At 42.3% G+C, this 24,499-nt stretch overlaps 1 long non-coding RNA gene across 2 annotated transcripts in view; it reads right to left on the bottom strand.

Annotated features, from left to right (window-relative positions):
• Nucleotides 1–1,766: 1,766 nt before the first annotated feature.
• The window catches only part of LOC125149259 (uncharacterized), a 31,259-nt gene continuing 8,526 nt past the window's right edge, over nucleotides 1,767–24,499 (bottom strand). Inside the window, exons 2-4 of one of the 2 annotated variants that reach the window (XR_007145871.1) lie at nucleotides 16,083–16,185; nucleotides 15,736–15,967; nucleotides 1,767–1,852 (exon numbers count right to left, since the gene is read on the bottom strand). This is a non-coding gene — a long non-coding RNA (uncharacterized LOC125149259). Of the gene's footprint in view, nucleotides 1,853–14,344; nucleotides 14,799–15,735; nucleotides 15,968–16,082; nucleotides 16,186–24,499 lie in introns of those variants that run through there. The other variant, XR_007145870.1, reaches the window with a different exon arrangement.

The following is a 24,499-nucleotide window of genomic DNA, read 5'->3' as shown; positions in this document are numbered from 1 at the left end:
TGCCTCAAACATACAGGGGATGGCCTCTGAGGAATGTCTCTGTCCTTCCAGGGTGCTCTAACCTTTCCTGGCCTTTACATCTCATAGTCCATTCCTTCCTCCCACACCCTGGAGAATTCAGAATCCAGAGCCCTCCTTGGGAGGATAAAGTTTCATCTCACCTTCCACTCTCTGGCTCCCTGGTCCCCTTTTGGCTCCAACTCTCCCACCTGCAGGAGCCTGATTCTGGTGGCCCTTATCCCAAGCTCAGAACTAACTGTGGCACTAATAGCAGCTCCTTCCCAAGAGCACCCAGCTCATTCTCCTCAGGATCTCAAGTTTATGACTAAAGAAGAGGTTCTGTTGTTCTGCCTACAGTGTATCAACCTCGTCTCCATGAAAAGATGAAAATACAGATTCTTAAAAAGACATCCAAACCATAAAATGTGAACAGGGCCCATACTCACTGGTAAGGATGACTGACAGAGGGCCACCTAGGGAGGACAGGATTGGATAGGCTTTTCAAAAGGGTCAGCTGTGACACTGGTAGAAAATAAGGTAGTTTTTTCTGTAATTGGACAAAGGAACAGAGGGACAGATTAAGGAGCAAGGATTAGGGGAGGAGGGATATTATCAGATTTCATTTTGTATAAATGCCATAGTATGGGCAATTTAATTATTTTTAACTTTTCAGCCAAAAGTTTTGATGTTGTATTCACAGCCATCAAAACAATGGGAAAAGACTATTACTAATAGAAAAAAATTAAAACACTTTCAGATCAGTCCCCTGATTGTGACCTGTCCAATGCTATTTTTTTGGTCAGTGTAGGTACATCCTGAATATTTTAAGACTTTCTGGACTTCAATTCTCTACCACTTATAATTCTAAATTGCATCTCCCCCCACCTTCTCTCAGGACTCTTAATTTCTCTTCTCTTTCCACCATTATTTATTTAAGCCTCCTAACTGTATTATTTATTTTAACACCATATCTGTATTATTTATTTTACTGTAGCTCCATAACGATATTATTTAAGTCTATAAAATAAAGCTTTTTCCCTTGAACTCTCTGTGCAAAGTAAAATTGTGTTGTACTGAAACATTCTTTGAAATGCCCTTCTTTTCTACCACTGGATAATAATAATAATACTTTGCATTTATATGGTACCTTTCATCCTGGGATTATTTAAGCCTGCAAAAACAGTCTGTCTGAATTCTCCATGCAAAAATCAAGTTGTATGATAATATTCTTTGAAATGCCCTTTATTTTTCACCACTTGCTGGTACAGAAACGCTCTGTCTTTGTGCACTACTTTTCCACCTACGAATTCCCAAGTGGCTCTCTCATTAAAACTCACCTACTTAGAAATGGCCAGGTAAATACTGTCCCCACTGCCTGAGTGGTAAAGGAAAGCAATAAGAAGACCTCCCTGAACAGGAAATATGCGTAAATCAGACGACACCTCCACACAGAGATCCTCCCTGCTATTGGAACAGCTCCTTACAATCTCCCTCCTCCCATCCATCATCCAGATTTATCAAAGAAACGTGCACTGAGCCAGACCGCCTGGGTTTGAATCCACGCATTCCTAAGCAGCAGATCCTGGGCAAGTTCCTTGCCCTCTTGAACCCTCAGTGGCTCATCCATACTCAGCATCGTCCCCACACCCTCGGGCCTCTCTCACATCCCAAAGTATCCTTCCTACACCTAGCCATCTGTCTGTCCTTCAACACCCAACTCCAAATCCACCTCCAGGAAGAGCAAATGACAGCCCCTTACCTTTTCCAGGAACAGCAGCTGGTAGCCATCATTTTCTTTTTGGATGGTCCTTGGATTCTAAGTTTCAGGCAACATATTCTGGAGCTGGATTACCTGTTATTTTGCAGAGATTTTAACTGTCGCTTGTGTCTGAACTTTTTATTGGTTGATTCATACAACAAATATTTACTGAGCACCTAGTATGTACCTGGCACTCTTTTTGGCTCTAGGGATACCAGCTGAGAATGAAACAAAACCCCCAGCAATCTCAAAGCTTAAAACCTTGTGGGAAAAATATGTCTACCATGAGGCCTGTAAAGCTAAACCATAGCAAGGCTCTACCTTCTTCCCTTCTGGCTCTCAAAGTGCTGAACCAAGCATGGCTACATGGCAGGAGATATTTTTTACCTGATTTTTAAAATATTAATGATAAGGAGAAAGAAGTATTTGAAATTATAATTTTAATAGTTTTATCCAATTTCAAAAAACATTTTTTAAAAAACTGCCTCCAGCACCAAACTGGTTATTAAGTCCCTAAGTATTCTTATAATGTTTTATATGGTCAACAGGACCTTCCCAAGGAGTAACTCTCCCTCTGGAGTGGGTCCAGTCTACAGCCTCCAACCCTTCAGTTATGCATCTCTCGGGTAGGGCTGGCATCTTTCAGTTACTGGGAAGAAACGAGATAGCCATTCCAAGGGCCAGCTCCATGTTTCACACACACACCAGAAGCTTAACAGACCACAGTACATCCTTTCCCCTCTTGAGGCTCTGGTCCTAACTCCATACTGATGACTCTGGTCCATGTGATGACTGAGACACTGAAAGTCTGGGCCAGTGAAAATGGCAGTCCATTCTCCCCAGTAAGTTCCCCTGTCTCTTGCGATTTGTACCCAAGCCCCATGAACTCTACAGCTCTCACCAGAGGCATTACACACCACAACACTGGGTTCTGGCCTTGCCCTCTGCACTGTGAAACTACTCCCACCTTCACTTGTTCTTTTTCTCTCCTCTCCTTCCTATGTATTGCATGCTTTGTAGACTGTATGCTGTATATACTTGCAGCACTTTGCATCCTTCCCCGGGAAGTTTTACCCTAATCAACTTGCAGGTGAATGTTGCTTCTCACTTCACTCCACTTCCATTTTGGTGTGCCCTCAGGAAGAGGAATGCAGCATCTGCACAATAAACATTCTTTTCACGGACTTTGTTTTGATTGTGTGGATTATATAAAGCACTTATAATTACCCCCATTTTAGTAGAGCAGAAAGGGAGAGCTGCCCTTCTCAAACTCCCTTGACTTCCTCCTTTCCCTCAGGGGATGGAACACTTCCTCTCCAAAGCTGTGCATCATGTCTCCCTCCAGAGTACCTTCTCTGCCCCTATAATTATGCTGGGCACTGAGGATATATTAAGGACCAAGCCATGGTCCCTTGCATGCACACACCACAGTCTAGTAGGGGAGGCATACAAAAACCGACAACCAAAATACTATGTGGATACAAGATGGGATAAAGCACAGGGTCTCAGGGGGCAATATACCATGGTCTCCTAACCAGCTGTATCAGGTCAAAAAGGTTTTTTAACACATGAAGTGAGCCAGACATAGGGTTAAGGAGATGGCAGGCATTCAGGCAGAAGGAACAGGGTCTTTGCAGGCAAGAACATGTTCAAATAACTAGAATAGCTCAGGGTCTCTAGAACCAGGGCCGGATCCTGAAGTCCTTCTAAGCCCCTCTAAGGAAGTGGGGTATTGCCCGGATGTTACCGGGAAGACATCAAAGTCACTTTAATTGATTAATCAGAGAAGGAGCATGACTAAATACAAAGAAGGCTCCAATGAGGGCAGAAGTAGACACCAGAAAGAAAGTCAAGGGGGTGAGAGGTAAGAAAATCACTTGAAGAATTACAGAGAATTCATTTAGGAAGTATTTGCTAAAATGTTTCTAATGACCATATCCGTAGTAAACCCTAAACACCCCCCTACACACACACACACACACACACACACACACACACACACACACACCTGTTAGAATAAAAAAACTGGGTAATGTTGCAGGATATAAAATTGACATACAAAAAAACAATTTCACTTCTATATGCTACCAATGAATGTTTCAAAAAGGAAAATAAGAAAAACAATTCATTTTATGAAAACATCAAAAAGCATAAAATATTTAGGAATAAACTTAACCAGGGAGGCAAAAGACTTGTACACTGAAAACTATAACACGTTTATGAAAAAAATTAAGAAGGCACAAATAAATGGAAAGACATCCTGTGTTCATGGATTGGAAGACAATGTTAAGATGTCCATACTATCCAAAGCAATCTACAGGTTTAATACAATTCCTATCAAAATTACAATGATTTTTTTTGCAGAAATAGTCAAATCTATTCTAAAATTTTCTCACGATCTCAAGGGACCCCAAACAGTCAATACAATCTTTAAAATGAACAGCTTTCATTTTAAGCTTTCAAACTTACTACAAAGCTACAGTAATCAAAATAGTGCAATACTGGCATAAAGACACACACATAGGCCAGTGAAACAGAACACAGAGCTCAGAAATAAATTATCATATATATGGTTAAATGATTTCTGACAAGGGTGCCAAGAACATGGAATGGGGAGAGTCTTTCAACAAACAGTCTTTTCAACAAACAGTGCTGAGAAAACTGGATATCCATGTGCAAAAGAAGGAAACTGGACCCTTATCTTACACAATATACAAAACTTAACTCAAAATGGATCAAAGACCTAAACATAAAAGCCTAACCTAAAGCTATTAGAAGAAAATATATACAGGAAAAAACCACAAGATGTTGGATTTGGCAATGATTTCTTGGATATGATGCCAAAAGCAGAGGCAACGGAGCAGAAATAAATTTCACTTTATCAAAATGCACCAAAGGACACAATCAACAACATATAAAGGCAACTCATAGGATGGGAAAAAATATTTGCAAATCACGTATCTGATGAGGGGTTAATATCCACAGTATGTAAAGAATTCATACAACTCCAACAAAAAAATTAAAACCGAGAGAAGGGTCTGAATAGATTTCTCCAAAGAAGATACACTAATGAGCAACCTGCACATGAAACTATGGGAAATGCAAATCAAAACCACAATAAGATACCACCTTACAAACGGTCACTATCAAAATAATAAAAAATAAAAAGCAAGTGTTAGCAACGATATGAAGAAATTGGTATCTTTGTAACCTGCTGTTGAGAATGCAAAATGGTCAGCTGCTATGGAAAAGATATAGCAGTTCCTCCAAAGATTCAACACAGAATTGCCATATGATCCAGCAATTCCACTTCTGGATATATACCCAAAAGAACTGAAAGCAAGATCTTGAAGAAATATTTGTGCATTCATGTTAATAGCATTATCCAGGGGTTCAGTCAGTTGAGCCTCTGACTTCGGCTCAGGTCATGATCTCACGACTTGTGAGTTTCAGCCCTGCGTCAGGCTCTGTACCGACAGCTCAGAGCCTAGAACCTCCTTCATATTCTGGGTCTCCCTCTCTCTCTCTGCCCCTCTCCTGTTCATGCTGTCTTTCTCTGTCTCTCAAAAATAAAGAAACATTAAAAAAAATTTTAAATAACAATATCCATAAGAGCCAAAAGACAGAGGCAACCCAAGTGTCCTTTGAAAGATGAATAAACAAAAGGATGCACAATGGGATATTATTTAGCCTGAAAAAGGAAAGGAATGCTGACACACAAAACAACACGGATGAACCTTGAGAATGTTAGGCTAAGCAAAATAAGCTAGGCACAAAATGACAAATACTGTACAATCCACTTATATGAGGTACCTAGAGGAGTCACATTCATAGAGATAGAAGTAGAAGGGTAGTTATCAGAGGATGGAGGGAGGGGAAATGGGAGTTGTTTGGTTGGGCACAGAGTTTCAGTTTTACAAAATGAAAAGAGTTCTGGAGATTGGTCACACAACAGTGTGAACGTACCTAACACTACTAAACTTGACACTTAAAAATGGCTGAGAGTAAGTTTTATGTTATGAGCGCTGTACCACAGTTTAAAAAAAAATAATGCAATTGAGAAAACAACATGTTTTTAAAAGAATTATGCTATTGAGCTTTGCTTCCAAAATTCAATTCATCTTTTCTATCACAATGTTAGGCACATCAGTAACAGCCTTTACTTCCTGTCCCCTGAGAGCCAACTGAGGGACAGACATGAGAGTCCCACAAAAGGAGAACAAAAGATCAGCTCTGCTGCAGCTAAGAGCTGATTGAAGAGCATAGCTTCAGCTCTGTAACCAAAGGGGCTGGCCCGCCCTTCACCCCTAAATCAGAGCCCCACTGCCGAACAACCTCTGGCTTGCCCTGCTCTGTACTCCATGGGCGAGAGCAAGGGAGGTGGAATCCTGCAGACAGGTTGCCTCTGATCAGAGGGCGGGCAAGGCCTGAGCTCAGCATCTTCCACCACAGCCCCCCAGCTTCCCATCTCCATCCCCCAACCCGGAGAAGGGAGACAGGGGACATTTCAGGAGTGTAGATGTCCTTCCGCTTGGACAGTAGGGAGCATGTCTTCTTCCCCAAAGAGCTACTAGGCAAACTAAAATCTGCCCCCACCCAATGTTTTCAAAGTTTTATACTGAATTACCCAAAGAGGGCTCCTCATCACCCCACCCTGACTACACCCATTTCCCTCCACAGGATCAGGAAAGGAGTCTTGGCACATAGCATGCAGTACATTTCTTAGAGGTCTCATTTGAAAATAGTTTCTCCAAGGGTGCCTGGGTGGCTCAGTTAGTTAAGTGTCTGACTTGAGCTCAAGTCATGATCTCACACTTTGTGGGTTCAAGCCCTGCACTGGGCTCTGTGCTCACGGCTCAGAGCCTGGAGCCTGCTTCGGATTCTGTGTCTCCCTCTCTCTCTGCCCCTCCCCCTCTTGTGCTCTGTGTCTCTGTCTCTCAAAAATAAACATTAAAAAACATTTTTTTTTAAAAAGTTTCTCCAAAATATCAACATAACCTTGCTGTCAGTGGGGACAGGGGTTTGTCGGTGGTGAGGTTTTCCTAATCCTCATGGATCATCTGTCAAGAAGGGACTTTGTTACCGTTGAAGCAGAAGGGCTCTACGCTGATAGAGAGCACAACCCAAGTGCCCCACATATTTGCTCCAGTGGGGGAAGGGACATGTGAAGGAAACTTTTGACCTGTTGGGACCTCCTGTGAAGGGTCAGGAATGAGGCCAGGGGTGCTGGACCTCCTTCCAGCCCTCCCCCTTCTATACCTGGAGGCTGAGGATAAGGGTCTGGGCCCATGTGCCTAAGCACACCAGAGCTTTGGGAGAAAAGCAACAAAAAACTCCCAACCCCTTCTCTTTGAAGCATGAAGTTAGTGAAACACACCAGATGGAAGAGAGTTGGCCTGAACAGGCCAACGGGCAGAAAGGGGGAACAAGATCCCTGAGAAAAAAGGTGGGGGGAGTCTAATAAAATGAGGCCCAGACTCTATTCCAGAGCTCTGAAGGGAAAGCGGTTCCGGAAGCATCACTTGCCTAATGCTAGTTCCTCCTGCTAGCTCTCTCTGATGCAGACATGGGAGATGAAAGACAGGGTGATGCCAGAGCCCCAGCTTTCTTGCTGTGAGGTGCTCCTGAGTCTGCCTGATGAAGCATCCTCTCACATCTGGGCAGCCCACAGTTTGGACAATTTCAAGAGGCCCACTGCAGTGAACTTGAAAACAGGGAAACAGCCAGGTGGACTGATTCTTCAAACCAAAGCTCCAGGAAAAGGCCAAACATCTTACAATAAGCATAACTAAAAATTACTGCTGAAATCAATAGTTTTCCCACAACCCTTCAGATGCTTCAGAAAGATGTGCTGTCTTTTCCCGAGGCTTGGAGGTGCCCACACTCCCCTAAGAACGAGTGGGCCTGAGTCCTCGCAGTGGGGGCTCACACATGGGTCTCTAGATCAGAAATGCCAGGAGATTCTTCCTGTGGCACGGCCTCCACCCCACCCTCTGCCATGGGGGCGGTGGGGGGGGGGGAGAGTTTGTGGACCTTCGCAAAGCAGAATGAGCAATCTCGTTGATAGGCCAGCCCATCAGTCTCTTCCCGCTCTCCCTTCAGAGTCCATGCTAATTCCTCCCATAGCAAATGGAGCATCCCCTCTGGAGTTGTGTGAGTGCAATCAGGAAGCAGGGCCTGCAGCAAACAGGGAGTAAAGACACTGGGCTCCTTGGCATGTTTGTGGGGCTTTAGGACCAGGAAGACTGGAGCCAGTTTCTGAAACTCAGCAAACACAGGGCTGGCTGCCAGCATGGGTCACAGGGCCGAGGAGTGGCTTTCTGAAGAGCTGAGTTCAGAATCGATTAAGCAGCAGGGCTATTTATTGACCACTTTAGATTCCATAGAAAGGGCAAAAAAAAAAAAAAATCCACCACGAAAATGAAATCCTGTCAGTAGCCCCAATAGGCTTGCCCACCAACTAACGAGAACAAGGTAAATTTGAGCTCAATTTACTCAGATGGATAATAAAACTTTCAATTATGGTTGCATTATTTGTTGCTATATGGTTGAAAGATTAGGTGACAATATGCAAAAAATAGTTTCTTCATATTATAATATTTAGTAATGTCATTTTATTTTTTATATGTTTCATTAAATTGTTTTGTGGCTTTATTATCTACCCAGATGCACAGCCCAGAAATACAATTATTCAGATTTAGAAGCAATAAAATTTGGCATGCATTTTCTCGTATTCAGAATTCCTGCATGTTAAAAAGAAATTATAGCGTTCTTCCCACATTGCACTGCTCTGAGGCCCTCACAGACCCATTCATTAACCGAAGACATTACAGAAAGCACACCATTTAGGTTAAAGGGCCCTTCGGATAACAGATATGCATGCACGAAGCAAATATTTCAATGTAGCCCCGCCTTTTGATTATGACAATAATAGAGGCAAACGGATATGCGTTTGCTGTAATGTGCTGCTCGGTGATGGATCCATTGAGTGGTGAAAACTCTGATTGCAAAGCAGCACACAGAGAAAGCATTATGACAACAAAACCTATCTTTGTAACTATCAGGAAGTGGGAGTTTTACTACTTGGAGAAAAATGAAAGCTTCCTGGGGAATTGTATTTCAGAAGAGTTCTATAAGATGTGAATCCTGAACATATTTCAGCTGCCCATGGAGCAGTGGGTATAGACAGGTTTGAGTTGAGGGATGGTGGCCCCTCTACCCAGAAACATTTCTTCCAAGTCACAATCCTAAGCCTCAGAACCCCCCATTAAAGTGCAGAGAAATACTTTGGAATATTTGTCTACCACTGGGACCCTAACACATGTTTAACAGATAGTTAGTGGAAATCATGGAAACCTAATGTAACCATTATAGAATATATCAAATGACTACGTCAAGCCTTTTTTGGGGGGAACAGTTGATAGTGCTAAATGAAGATGCCAAAGTGTGATCTTACACATGCAATATAGGAAAAGATAAAGTAAAAATTGGAAAAACACATTTGCCACACAGATCAAAAAGGATTCATGTGGAGAATATATAAAGAACTACTATAAATCTGTAAGAAAGGAGCAAAAAAAAATGATAGAAAGGGACAGAAGACACGAACGACCATCTCACAGAAGAGTAAATACATATGGCCAATAAACATTTGAGGAAATACCAAGGAAATGCATAATTACATGCCTCTGATACCCATTTGATTGGCAGAATTTAAAAAAAAGATGCCATTATCAAGTGTTAGGAATTATATAGATACATAGGATTGTCAGGGGGAGAGCAAACTGGTAAAACCTTATTGGAAAAAAATTTGGCATTATCTCATCAAGTTAAGTAGTCACATGTCATATGCCCTGCAACCCCCTAATTCCACTTCTAGGTATATACTCAAGAAACACTTGTACATATGTGCACCAGGAAGAATGTACAAAACTATTCATAGTAATACTATTCTTGGAAGCAAAAATCTGGAAACATTCCAACTGGATAAGTAAATTCTAGAGTACTCCACAATGAAATATCGTGAGGCATTCAAAACTAATGAACTGTAGCTACACATAACAATATGGTTGACTCTTGGCAATACAACATTTTGGGGGGGGGAAAGAGGTGGTTCCAGAAGACTACAGGCAATACGATTTCTTTTCTAAAAAATTAAAAATAACCAACCAAGCAACATAATCTTAGAAATGTACATATATAATAAAACTGTTTTAAAGGAGATGACAAGCACAAGATTCAGAAAAGTGACTAGCTCACATTGGGGGAAGCAAGCAATGAGCTAGCAAAGACACACAGTTATGCCAGGATCTAGTTCCTATGGCACACATGTGCTCTTGGGCCAGAGATTGACCCAATTCTAAGCACTGAATATGCTATGTGATTACTTAGTGTTCAGGACCCTCTGATATGTATTTGTGTATTTGTGTATTTGTGTGTGTGTGTATACATATATTTCATCTACACACTTACCAAGGAAACTAGTGTGTTGATTTTAAATGAGCAATTAAAAGTAAACTGTTATTGTTATGATGATGATCATGAAGCAACAAAACAGACATCCTATGCTAAAAGTTTTAATCATCAACAACAAAGGGGAGGGAGGAGGATACTATAAAATAGGGTAAGATGGAGAGAACAATAATGACCTGACTCGTGTCACTTACTTATAGGGTGAAGGCTGCCATTGGAAAAAAAAAAAAAAACACAGAGCGTAAAGGAAGGCTTAAGTAAACGAGAAAGGACATTACTCAGTGGTGGGTTCCTCAATCTCACTGTGCCTCGGAAAGCACCTGGCAAATTTAGAAAAAATACAGAAGTCTGGACCCCAACCTGTAAAATTCTCAACCTCTAAAATTCTCAATCCATTCAGGATATCAGGATGTTTAAATGATGCCCAGTGTTACTATGTGTCACCAAAGCTGAGAACCTCTAATCTTGTAGGGGAGACGTCAAGTGTGGTATCAGCCTACCCAGGTGTTCTAGTTCCATGTCTCCCATTACCTAGAGAAGCTTTGCTCCAATAATTTTAGCTCCTTGAACTTCTATTTCCTCATCTCTAGAGTGGAGAGTGTCAACGGCAAGGAGGAGGGGCAAGTGGACTCAAGACATCAAAAGAGCGTCAAATACTGATTTCATGACCCCTTCTATTTATGTGCTAGGCTAGAATAAGGGTAATCTCAGCAAAAGGAACTTCACTTGCTTCAATCCAGGGAGCATGAAACTGTGCACAAGTTAGCAATTTCCTGGATGGATGACTGGATATTGCTAAAGGAGTGATTAATTAAAGAGGCACTATAGTCTAATGGTTAAAAGCAGGTGCTGGGAAACCTCCATTCAAGACAACTCAATGACTTTCATCTTTAACAACTCTCTCTGCTACAAAAAGTTAAAATTTTTAAAGAAAAAAAAAAAACAAAACCAAAACCAATTGCTGTGGACCAGAAAAAGAACAGAAAATCAAGAGACTGAACAGACCCATGGATCTGCTGCAGCCTGAGCTGGAAGCAGGAGTGGTAATCTTAGAGCTTGGCTTCCGCCGGTTAACGAAGAGAGATTATAGGAGACTGAAGTTAGATGGAAAAGCTAGGATCACTGCATGAAGCCAGGGCTAGGCAGAGCTCCCACATAAGCAAAAGGAGGCCCTGGAAAAATGGTAGCCTGCAGCAAGGGGCAACAGGCTTGGAAGACATTAGACAGTGAAATCAGAAGGAGAAAAAAGTCATAGACTTTTGTGGCCAGAAAGTGAAGCTAGACAACCACCGATTGTGTGACTGGATGTGAGATCCCTCAATATCAACACAGAACAAGAACCTTAATGCATGCATCTAGCTGGAGGCAACCATAAAATATATACGAAAGAGAAGTTTTCTAGAAAAATATAAATGACCAAAATTGACTCAAGAAGAAATAGAAAGCTTGAATAAACTAATGCTAGAAAAAGTAGAATCAGTTATCAAAATCTCCTTCCCCCCAAAACACCAGATGCAAACAATTTTAAAGGTAACTTAGCAAATCTATAAGGAGCAGACAATTCATATCTTTTATAAAATATTTCAGAGAAATGAAAAATAAGAGAAAGTTACCCATCTAATCTTTTAATACCAAAATGTGACAAAGGCAGCACAAGTAATCAAATTATAAACATTTTTGTGAACACAGATATAAAAATCCTAAATAAAATATAAATGAATAAATTTCATAAAAAATATAAAAATATTTCAAAAATACTTTTATCAAAGGAAGGTAAGGATGCTCTAATATAAAGGAGATATATCGTATGACTTTCTCAATAGGCACATAAAAAGCTTTTATACTAGATGTCCTAGCCAACTAATAATATCAAGATTAAAGAATGAGATATAAAAAATGGAAAGGAAGATAAAAACCAACCTTATTTATGATAACGTATTTTTACATACAGAAAATATGAAGGTATTGATCAAGTATTAGAACAAATAAGAAAATTAAGCAATTCTCATGTACAAAAAGCAATCTTTAAAGAGCTAACAACGTTCCTATACGCTAATGTGAAGAAATAATAGGGAAAATATCTCATTTACAACAGCAAGAAAAATGATGAACTCCTCAAGAATAAAAGTGAAAAAAAATCTTCGTAAGAACTTTATAGAGAAATTTTCTAAAATGTTACTGGAAATCATGAAAGAAACTTCCACAAATGGAAAGCTATACTGTGTGCATGCCTGGGAAGGCTCGATTGTATAAAGGCTCAATTCCACCCCCAAATTAATATATTAATTCAATGCAATTACAATCCAAATTCTGACGGGGCTTTTTATGGAGCTACACAAGCTGATCCTAACATGCATGAGTAAGAAGTCCAAATTACCTAAGGACAAGCAGAAGAATGACATGAAGAGATGTGCCCTGCCCATATCAAGTTTTCTAACAAAGCAATAGTTTGGTGCTGGCACAGCCCCAGACCACAGAACAATGAGACAGAACACAGAGCAGAGAAGCCACTTTCATACGGACAGAGGAGAACGAGGGTGAATGAAGTGTCCTGGGGTAAGTCCTGCTCCATCTTGGAAGGATGAAAGCAGAGCTCCACTTCACTGCATTCACAAACATTAAGTTCCAGATAGGTGTGGGAAGAAACGCTCTAAAAAACTGAAAAAGGAGGCTATCTTGGTGATAACAAAGAAAAACATTTCAAAAATAGGACCCACCAATCACTAACCACGAAAAAATCCTAACAAGACTAAAAACCTCCACCGTAAACAGTTGATTACATTTAAATAAATGTAAACTTTCTGCTTGTTATCATAAATAAATTGCAATTCATATAATTAACATCCAGACTCTACAAAGAATTTCTACACACAAATTTTAAAAAGACAAATTTCCTACCTTTAAAAAATACCCTGAAATATAAAGCAAGTATGACAGAATATTAAGATCTAATAACATTGGGTGATAGGAACATGAGTGTCTATTGTGTTGTTCTCTAAAGTTTTCTGTGTGATTGAAATAGTTCAAAATAAATTTAAGTAAAAATAAAGGCAGTGTTTTAACACCAGACAGGCCTGCTATATGCAGGTTTACTTCCAACACTTAGCAGCAACCATAGATGAGACAGTTCAACCTTTCAGTTAAGGATCTCAGCTTCCTTATCTGGAAAACTGGAGTAGTAATTCTACTACTGGATTACTGGATAAATAATATTGGATAAGGGGCTTCATATAGGGCTTGGCAATTGCCAGTAGTTAATAAGGCCAGTTATTTTCATGTTAATAATAATATACTTATTATATGTTAATATACTATATTATATGTTATATGTATATTATATGCTAATATATCTTTCATGTTAATAATAATATACTTAATCCAATCATTTTTTTCTCTCCTACACATAATATCCTTAAATCTACCACATGAAAACAAAAAGAAGAAGAAAGATCAGTCATATTGAGCCTCTGACCTAATTGATGTAGCACATGCTTTTGAGCAGTATGTGACATGTATTTATTTGCAAGAAAGCTGGGCAGGTCCAGGCCTGGATACAACCTAAAGTATGAAGTGTAATAAGTCCTGGTGTCCACATGTGCATCAGAGTTCCCTAGTATCTCCAAAGCATCCACCCCCTGCCTTGTCTGCTAACTTCCACTTAGGAGTTAACCAAGAACAAAGGAGTTTGTGAGTTTCCCTCTGTGTTAAGACAGGATTCTTAGAAAAAAAAAATGTCCTTCAGACCCAAAGGACTGGTATTAATAGCAGATTAGGTTCTACCCTAAGCTCCCTCAGGTCACACCGAGTAGAAATTTCTTGTAAGGCAGGACTGGAGCTGGGGTGCCTGGCTGGCTCAGTTAGAAGAGCGTGTGACTCTTGATCTTGGGATTGTGAATTTAAGCTCCATGTTGGGTGTACTGATCACTTAAATGAATAAATAAATAAAAACTATTTAAAAATTTGTTTAAAAAGATAGGACTGGAGCTGGAACTGTAAAAGTCATGTGCCCTGACTTCTGAGCCAACATTCTTGCATTTACGCACACACACACACACACACACAGAATTTTCTCACACAACCTCTGCTTTTACATGTGAGTAGAGCCATCTCAATTAGGCCAATCATTATAATTACATCCGGATACCCTGTTGTGGTCTGCAGGGTAAAAGTCTTGTCCCTGGAAGTGCATGTGGTCTCCCTTGAGAGGGACAAGCATCCCTAGAGTCAATTATCCAAAGAGGTGGCAGGTTCCCGAAAGGCAGGCCTCAGGCAGCGAAGAGAATCTTGTTTCTCTCAGAGCCGCATTTCATAGGCACCGTTCTTCAAGGAGTCAAGACGCCCGGGGGTGCGCTCCTGGGTAACAGGTGCGGAAGTGATGCCCACCCCATGAAGATGAGCTGGAAGCGGGGATGAGGGAAATCCTTTCGCTGCTGAGGAGCAAGTCACAGTGCAGCATCCTCAGCATCCTCCCTGGGCTGGTTTCTTCTTGGCTTTCTTCCCAAGGCCTCAGTAAAGTATCACTGGAGAACACCAGCACTGCCCACACTTGACTTGTTAATGTGCATTTCTGTGTGAGAATTAATAGTAGGTCCTCCAATAAGAGCTAATTTTTATGTTTTTAAACTCATAAAAGAAGAACAGGAGTATAAAGAATGTTTAAGCAGAATTACATGTCTTCTTGTGATTCATGCCTACAAGTTCTCACCAAACACCTCTTCCCCCAATGGAGAGGCTTTTCCCTCTCTTACCAACCAGATCAGGTAGTTAGGTCTTTCTGTGTAACAAACCATTCCAAAACCTAGTGATGGAAAACAACAACCATTTAGTATTAACTCGTGATTATGTGGGTGGGCAATCTGGACTGGGCTGGGCTCAGCAGGCCAGTTCTCCTGCCAGCCTCCCCCGTGCTCACTCCTATGGCTGCAGAGAGCTCACAACTGGGATGGGGGCCACTTGGCGTAGGACGGCTCCATTCGTGTGACTGGCAGTTGGTGGTGGCTATCATCTGGGGTGGCAGGTGTCACTGGGCCACATGTCTCTAGAAGGCTTGCCCCAGTTCATTGACCTTGTGTTGGTTAAGGGCTTCCAAGAGCAGCAGAAGACAACTTCAATGTACATGTGCCTTTAAGATCTCCGTTTGTGTCACATTTGGTAATATTCCATTGACTAAAACAAAAGCACATGGCCAAGTCCAGAGTCAGTTTAATAGGGCCCTACCCAAGGGTGTAAAGGGAATTATCGTGACCATGTTGTCAATCAGCCTTAAACAGCCTGGATCTTAATCCATAAGACAGGAAAGAATTTTCCTTAGACACATAACATACCCACACACATTCACACACTCACAGCCACACATGCATCTTGCATATTCTCACAGTAATATACACATACATACATATCACAGCCACACATGCCCCAGACATGTGGACACATCCCCATAAGAGAGAGTAACATGGACATACACATAAAACTACTCATGTGAATAGGTATAAAAGTCAACTTACAAGGCAAGGTTTTTGCTGTACATACTCTGCTTCATTTTAACTCCCAGCTTTTCCTTGAGAAAATCTGCCACGGCAAATTCTTGAGGAAGAATCTGCTGCTACAACCCATCCTTTGATATGAAGGGTTAAGCGATTAAAGATGACCTAGCCTGCCAGCTGCAGGCCCGACTCTGTGGTCTGATTTCTCAAGATGATACAGCTCACTTCCCAGCGGTGATTGCAAGATTTAAATCTAAGTCAGGAGAGAGAAAAATGCAATTCTTAGTACGATGTTAGTTAGAGCACAGCTAGAGACAGCATAACCAATGAACAGACAAGAGTTTTATAGAACTGTTTAACCATCTTACTAGATAGGAAACAAGGAGATGAATTTTCATAGTTTCAGAGCTGCAGGGCTTTAGGAGGTCCCCTGACCTGGCTCCCGGAGTATCCAAATGGATGTGTGATGTTCTAGAAAAGATATAACTTTTTAAGTAAAGATCTCCTCATTTTCTACTGAAAGCATATGACTCTCTTCTATGTTTTCACATCTCTATGCATATATTATCAACAATTTATAATTAATAAGTGTTTACACTCATAAATTTTTAAGTGACAATATTATTGAAAAAAATACGTTAAAAATAGGATTCCATATATTTTCATTTCTCCCAAGTTTCTTATGCCAGAGCAGGGTGGGGGGATTATTTTTCCCTATACAGGCAAAATTTCTAGAGAATTTATATCTGAAGAGCCAAACAGGGTTTCAAATATAGAACACTCTTGTAAGCTCTCCATATCTCCCTATAGATTCCCGGCCCAGGACTGAATCTGTATATCCAGCCCCCAACTCCACCATCTGAACTTCCTTTTTTTTTTTTTTTTAAAAGCTTACCCCCTGCATACTGCTTCCATGATCCAGCCAAGCACAGCCCTGCCCTCTCCCCTGCTCAAGCCCACTGGCTGCTGGATCACACCCAGTGTGTGTGGGTGTGTTCGGGCTGCTATAACAAAAATACCATAAACTGGGTGTGTAAACAACAAACATTCATTTCCCACAGTTCTGGAGACTGGAAGTCCAAGATCAAAGTGCCAGCAGATTCCGAGTCTGGTGCGGCCCTACCTCCTGGCTCATAGGTAGTCATCTTCTCACTGACATGGTAGAAAGGGCAAGGGATCTCTCTTAATCACCTTCATGAGGGCTCCACCTTCAGAACCTACTCCCTTCCCAAAGGCCCCGCCTCCTAACACTATCACATTGGGAGTCAGGATTTCAATATATGAATTTGGGGGGAGGGAGGGACATAAAATTCAGTCCATAACCCCCATACTTAGAAACACAGTGGAGAAACTGCAGAAGCTTGCGATGGAGGGGGGGGGGGGGGGGGTGGGTAGTAAAAGCAGCTGCTTCAGGTTCAGAAAGCTGGTTATGATAAACTAAGACAATAGTTTTGAGGTACACTACCAATAACCAGTCAACGTAGGAGAGACCCACCGATGCTGTTCCCCTCAGGCCTGCAAACCCAATCGCCTAGAGACCCAGGCAGGTGGGCAGTAAGGTGTACCTGCAGGGTGATGTCCTGTCTGCTCGGCCCTAGGAACAAGGACCCAATGTGCCCAGACCTTCTGAAGTCTCTTTTTAAATCTTAGCAACTAATTAAAATTATAAGTCTGTCTGCAAGCAAGTACACTAATTAGTTAATTAATTAATTAATTAAGCAAGCAAGCAAAAACAGTCAATTTTTCAAAGTTCATACCCTGATCTTAACACTCCCAGTAAAACAGTGGCACCTGGGTGGCTGAGTCGGTTAAGTGTCAGACTTCAGCTCATGATCTCACAGTTCCGGGGTTCGAGCCCAAGCCCGGTGTCTGGCTGTGCTGACAGCTCACAGCCTGGAGCCTGCTTAGATTCTGTTGTCTCCCTCTCTCTCTGCCCTTCCCCCACTCGCACACATACACACTCTCTAAAAATAAACATATAAAAAAAAAATCCCAGTAAAACAGGAAAGGACAGGACTGCTCCTCAAATCCCATTATCCAAAGATATCCTTGATCTGATTCAAAACGCAAGTCCTTTCTCGGGGTCCTCATCCTGCCCTCCAGGGCTGAGGACAGCCTTTCGCTCCACAGCTGGGGTAAGCAGCTCTACTCCAGCACAGTGCGACGTTTAGGAACAAACGCGTACTTCCCAAATTAAACCCAAGTTAAACCTTGCCCTGGTTTAGACTTCCAGGTCCTCTGCGGCACCTCTAAGTTCAGCTTCATTCATAGCTGATTTTAAAAGTGATGGACCAAAAGCCACCAACCTCCTGACTGCAGTATCTCAACCATCCCCACCATCCACGAGCCTCTTCGGCCTGGAGAAGCCCCTGCGACGTAACTTTCCCCAAGGCGCGCGCACGCGCACGCACACGCACGCACTGACACACGTGCGCGCACGCACACATGCGCTCTGGGAAAGGGCTACGCTATGAGGAAAAGGTACGTTCCGCTTTAACAATATCCTAACCATAGAACTACCCCAGAATTTTTTTCAGAAGCTTTTAAAAACGAGCACAACCCACTCATCAAACGATCGATGAAAACGGGAATAGTAAAGCCGGTGATAAGTGAAGTTTAAATTTGACGAGGCAGCACTGCTCACTCAAATGGTGAGTGGGGAGCCTACCCCCGCTCAGCCGCGGTCCTCCTATCCAGGAGCGCAGGTGGGCGTCACATTGCCTCAAGTCACTGGCCTGCAGTCCTGTGCACCAGTGAGCAGTTGGTCATGCCCATTTGACAGAGGAGAGAACAGAGGTCCAGAGAGATCATAAAGGATTTGTGCTAGAGGCAAAAAGAAACAGACTCCTCTCCCACATCTGGAATGGCATTCCCTGCCTCCCTGCCTGTCCAAACCTCCTATCCCCCCAGCACTGTTATGGGGCTGGAAGCTGTATCCCAAGCATCCAAATGCAGGATCCAAGTCTTCTATTCTCCCATCTGCACCCGGAACCTAGCACGGGACAGACTGCACAGTAGGCGCTCTGGAATAGAGGTTGTGGTCACACATACAGAAAAGCCTCTCGAGTTCTGCCAAATACAATATCAGAGTCAGGGCAGCCAAGAGAGGCTGCCAGGAAGGGGACGGTGGGGTTCTGGAGGTCAGAATGCAGCAAATGCCTGCCCAGCACTCCTTGAGCTCAAAGGCTGGGATTTCATATCTGATTCTCTGCATCAGAATGATTGTTTTAAAGGGCCGAAAACATCAACAGAACACGGAACAAAAAAGATCAGCCCACTGTTAAGCCATGCTAGCTGACTACCACTCCTGCAGCCTGTCCTATGAGGCAAGCTGTCTCCAAGAAGGCAAAAAATACGAAGTCCCCACCATTGGGAAGCTGATGATGAGTGTGGGAAGCCAGTGTGTTCCTAGACATGAATTAACCATGAGGTTCCCATCTGAGTTCTCAGCCCCTTAAGTGCTCTTGGGGCACCCAGTTCAGATCTCTGAAAAGATGTGAGGGCACAAAAAGTCGAGAGGACTTTCACAGGAGGTTTGAACCTGGGCCTTGGACCAAAAAATGAGCAGATTGTGATGGAATACATGGTGAGGTAAAGGGGGCCATCACAGGCAGACGCAAGAACCACAGGCTCAAAGGAGTGCAGTTAGAAATGAGACATCGGACACACCTGACCAGGAAACGGGGTCTGAATTGGGAAAAAGAGAAATGATACTAGAGGGTCAGCAGTTCACATCCATGGCCCTTCGATACTGAGGAAGAAGCTGAACTCTTTATTCACTTGGCAGGGAAAACAATATCCATGATTCCCAGCCTTTGGCGTTTAGCAGAAGTGGAAACAAACATATGCAAGATGGGGAACCAAACAAACAAACCAAGAACTATCCCTAGACCCAGATGGTACCAAGGCCTAGTGTTGGACCCGAGGCACTTGCAAATGGTCTCAGGACAGGGCCAGTCTGTCCCACAGTCACCAGGGCAGTTCTGGAAGCCAGCAGGGTGTTCATGCCAGCACTTGCCTCCCACACACATACTCTTCAAGCACTTCTCAGATGGCCTTGCTGGGGCTACCTCCCACCATCACCCTGCAGTACTGCTGGGAGCACTTATTAGGAGCACCTGGACCCTCAGAGACTCTCAAGCCTGAGGACAGGCTGCCCAGGTGCACTCGGGACAGCTGTTTAATAACCCATCTGTTAAACCTCTGCCAAGGGTAGGAGATATGGCTGTAGGTGATGCCCTGGGCTGATGAAGCCAGAAACAGTTTGACACTAAATACCCCTCTCCAGAGTATAAAAGGGATAAAAGAAAATTAAGACATTGAATATAAATCTGGCAAAATAAGTTATTCATTTTTCATTTCAGCTTCATAACAGGAAATATAATACATAGCTTGATATTAAAGACTCATTGTAGGAGAAAGTGGTGATGCTCTGGGAGTGATTGGAGAAGCACCTGGATAGCCCATTAAAAGGCTTCCCAGTTTACCTGCCCCAGTGCCTTTTTTTCCATTTTTCCACTATTAGACCCTTACTGATACACAAATGCCCCATTAGGAACTCCACAATCTTTTTTTTTAAGGATTAGTATAGCTTCTTCTATTTTTTATTGAAATATATTTGACATATAACATTGTATAAATTTAGGGTGTACAACCTGTTGATTCGATACATTTACATACCATAATATGATTGCCATTGAATGATAGCTGGCACCTCTTTCACACCACAAAATTACTTCTTTTTTGTGGTAGGAATAATTAATATCTAGTCTTTTAGCAAGCTTGTTGATTATAATACAATATTGCTGTTTATACTCACATACTGTGCATTAGATCTCCAGGACTTATCTATCTTCTAGCTGCAAATTTACAACCTTAAACATCTCTCCTATTCTCCAACTCCCTACTCCTTAACAAACACAATTTTCCTCTCTGTTTTTCACCAGTCTGGCTTCTTTAGACTCCACAAGTAAGTAATATCCTATAGTATTTGCCTCTCTGACTTATCTCACTTAGTATAATGTCTTCAAGGTCTATACACATTGTCACAAATGGCAGGATTTCCTTCTTTCTCATGACTGAATAATATTCCATTGTATATTGTATGCCACACCTTTTTTTAATGTTTATTTATTTATTTTGAGAGAGCGTGCACTCACTTGCACAGGGGATGGGAAGAGAGAGGGAGAAAGAATCCCAAGCAGGTTCCACACCATCAGTGCAGACCCCTATATGAGGCTCGATCTCACAAACCATGGATCATGACCTGAGCCAAAATCAAAAGCTGGATGCTTAACCAACTGAGCCACCCAGGTGCCCCACCACACCTTTATCCATCCATCTGTTAATGGACACTTAGGTTATTTATGTATCTTGGCTATTGTGAACAATGCTGTAGTAAAAATGGGAGTGCAGATATCTCTTTGAAATCCTGTTTTCACTTCCTTTGGGTAGTAGAAGTGGAACTAGAAGTGGATCTGCCAGATCACGTGGTAGTTCTATTTCTAAGTTTTTGAGGAACTTCCATATTGGTTTTCCATAATGGCTGCACCAATCTACATTCCCAACCAACAGTGTACAAGGGCTCACTTTTTTCCACATCCTCACCAATACTTGTTATCTCCTGTCCACTTGATGAGGAACTCCACAGTCTGGTTTTACCAGGCTACTTGGGGTTTCCCCATCATGGCACACTCCCCAGATCACCAATCCTCCCTGCTGGCCAGAACACCTCCCTACCTTGTCTGCCATGTGGACTTCTGCACCTTGACTCAGCTCAAACATAGCCTGAGCTATTCCCACAGCACTGCATCCACCCTTCTTTATCACCAGCTTCATTGTTCTGTGATTTTCTATGTAGATGTCTGTGCCTCCCTTCCCCCCACACGAAGTCTCTGAGGACAGAGGTTAAGTCTTATTTTGTATTCCAGGTCTTTACTGGGTGCACCTAATAAATGAGTCCTAAAGGGAAATGCTAGCACCTTTGTCACTTTCTGGTATTTCTCCTATGCCAGTTTGTCAAAAAAAAAAAAAAAAAAAAGGCAGGATTTGATGCAGGGGAATATCAGGAACCAGACAGAAAGTCATGCCTTGGGGGAACATATGTGGTTCTTTATCTCATCAGTGAGGTAGGTGGCCAGATAGAGGATAAACTGGTAAGGACTTAGGAAATGTAGAATACCCACATAGAAAGACCCTCCCAACCTGACCAGTGATGCCCAAAAGAGTAATAAGAGTTACAGTGAGGTAGAATCTTCTCATATTGACTGTCTGTCTGAGGCTTTCTGTGGCCTGGTGCCCACACTAATCATCTTACACATCTGATCTCACTTAATCCATACAACAAAACTGTTCACTTAATCCATACAACAAAACTGGGAGGTAGGTTATGCTCATCCTGACCCTGCAGGTAGGGACCCTGAGACTCAGAGCAGACAAGTAACTTGCTGACAGTCATGCAGCTGGCCACTGGAAGAGTCAGGACTCAAACCCGCTTGTCTACCTACCCCAATGCTCTTACTCTCAACTGTGCTGTCAAACAAGAAATCATGCTGGATCTGCAGGTCCCATTTGGTTGGTAAACTTGTTTATATACATTCACACTATCTTCCTCAAATCCTTTTGGACCATAGGAAGGCATTAAATAACTAATTATAAATCAATTGGGGTCTTAATAAATGAACATCCACATGTACATGCCTAAAGTCAACTCTCCCCTCAAGCGAGAGCCTCTCTGTGGGATGAGAGGTGCAGGTGTCAGACTCCTGAAGGAGGTGGTGCTATGGGACAGGAGAGAGGGTAACAGGAGAGGGAGAGGAGGAGAAGCTGCATGGATGAGTTGCCCATGAAGGCAGAATCTGCAGATTTTTTCCTCACAAAGCCCCTTTGCCACAGCCACTATTGCTCACGACCCTGCTTACTCACACCCAATCATCTGAAATTGCCTCATAAGGATTCCCCTGCTCCCAGTCTTTTCTACCCCAACACAGCCCTCTCATGAATGCAGCCTAAGCTCAATGAAGCCCAGCTCAGACCTGCTCTGATGCATCTGGGGACTCCTATTGCCTTCTGACTGAAGTGTAAAATTCTCAGCTCAACTCAAGGACTTCTGTACTCAGCCTCCAACCAGAGCCATCCCAGTTACTGGCTCAGATACCCCAGGCTTCAGCTTCAGGCTCAGAACATGACTCACTGCATCCCAAATGAGCCTTGCTCTCCTTGTTCTACTGTTTCTCACTCTTTCCCTCCTCCTGGAACACCACAGTCTTCTCTCAGGCTGCCAACACACATTTGCGGAGCACCTACTAGAAATTAGGCATAGTCCTGGCATGTAAGAATAGATTTCTCCTTCAAAACTTGGTGTAAATGCTGACTTCAGCATGAATGTTCATCATTCTGATGAAAAGTAACCCCATCCTTCTCTATGTACTCAAATATTTACAACATTTGGTCTTGAGCCACAGGCATGTACCTGCCTCCCCAGCCCTGTAAGCTCCTTGGGGCAGAGAGTATAGCACTGATGGCAGGAAGCTCCGTTGTTGACCATGGTGAGCCTCAATCCAAGCTGTATTGGACTGATGGACAGTTCTAGAGTTTCTGGATCATCATTTCCCATTGGCATGGAAGTCACATAAATATTGTATGTTATTGAAACCATCATCAAAATACCAAGGAATGACTTCTCTAAAGGATCTACATATTTCAAAGATAATGGAAATCACACAGTGGCCTGGATAATTTTGATTTACCAGACATTTCTCTTATTATGTATCCACACAACTAAACAAACTATGTGAATCCATAATACTTCATGCTATCAGACAGAGATGCTATGCAAGTCACGATACCGTGGACTGAAAATATACGTGCATTCCCTCTTGGGCTTAACTTCTAACCTCTAATGTTAAAAATAAAAGTGGATGTCAGCCTTGGGACCCATTCATTCTATCACCCAGTTGGAAACCATTTATTAAATACCCACTGTATCAAGTCCTGTAGTTGCGCTATGAAGTAAATGGACATAGTTTCTCCCTCCAAGTGTTTCTGTTCTGGTAAGGAATACAAGCCTTACTCAGATGAAGGAACCAAACTAAGCAATGCCCAGGCAAGAGCCAGGTAATGTAAAATTTTAATATGAAGGCTAAGGAAAAATCAAAGTAAAAGAAAAATCTGAACAAATTGAGGGTAATCATGAAAGATGCATTTGAACCATATTACTTTCTCAGTAGAGACTTACAGTGAACCTCAGTAAACCCTGTATTAGCCATCTTAGAGTGTCAGGTCCAGATGGTTTTAGGGGACGGAGGAGCTCCAGTGTGTAAAGGAATCTAATCCTTTAGGTCTCTCATTTATTCATTAATTCCCTTATTTATTATTCAACAAATATTTGTTGAGTGCTTACCATGTGTCAGGTAATATAGTGGTGAATGAGGGGGACACGGTTCTTATAAACTCGCAGAGTTTGGAAGGCACTACAGGAGAGTGTCTTTTTTATATTGGAACTCCATGCCTTCAAATGTAGGTTGATATTCAAGTGAGTTGAATTCCTAGGCATGGAACGAATGATGATCAGGATGGAGGGGTGGTGTTTCCAGAAGCAGGATGCACATCAGGAAGAAACCTTGCTGAGAATAAATACCAGTCACAATTTATAGCATTTCAAGGTTTAAAGGTTTAAGATGGAGGTTTGGGGGGGGCAGCCATGGAGAAGAAGAAAAAAAAGGAGCTTCTGCCCAAGAAAGGCCACAGAGGGTACTGCACCAGGGTCAGGCCCCACCCACAAGCT

The sequence above is a fragment of the Prionailurus viverrinus genome, chromosome D3 (assembly GCF_022837055.1).
Source record: "Prionailurus viverrinus isolate Anna chromosome D3, UM_Priviv_1.0, whole genome shotgun sequence".
Lineage (NCBI taxonomy): Eukaryota > Metazoa > Chordata > Mammalia > Carnivora > Felidae > Prionailurus > Prionailurus viverrinus.
The sequence above is the reverse complement of the archived record's forward strand: the minus strand, read 5'-3'. Positions and strand labels throughout refer to the sequence as shown.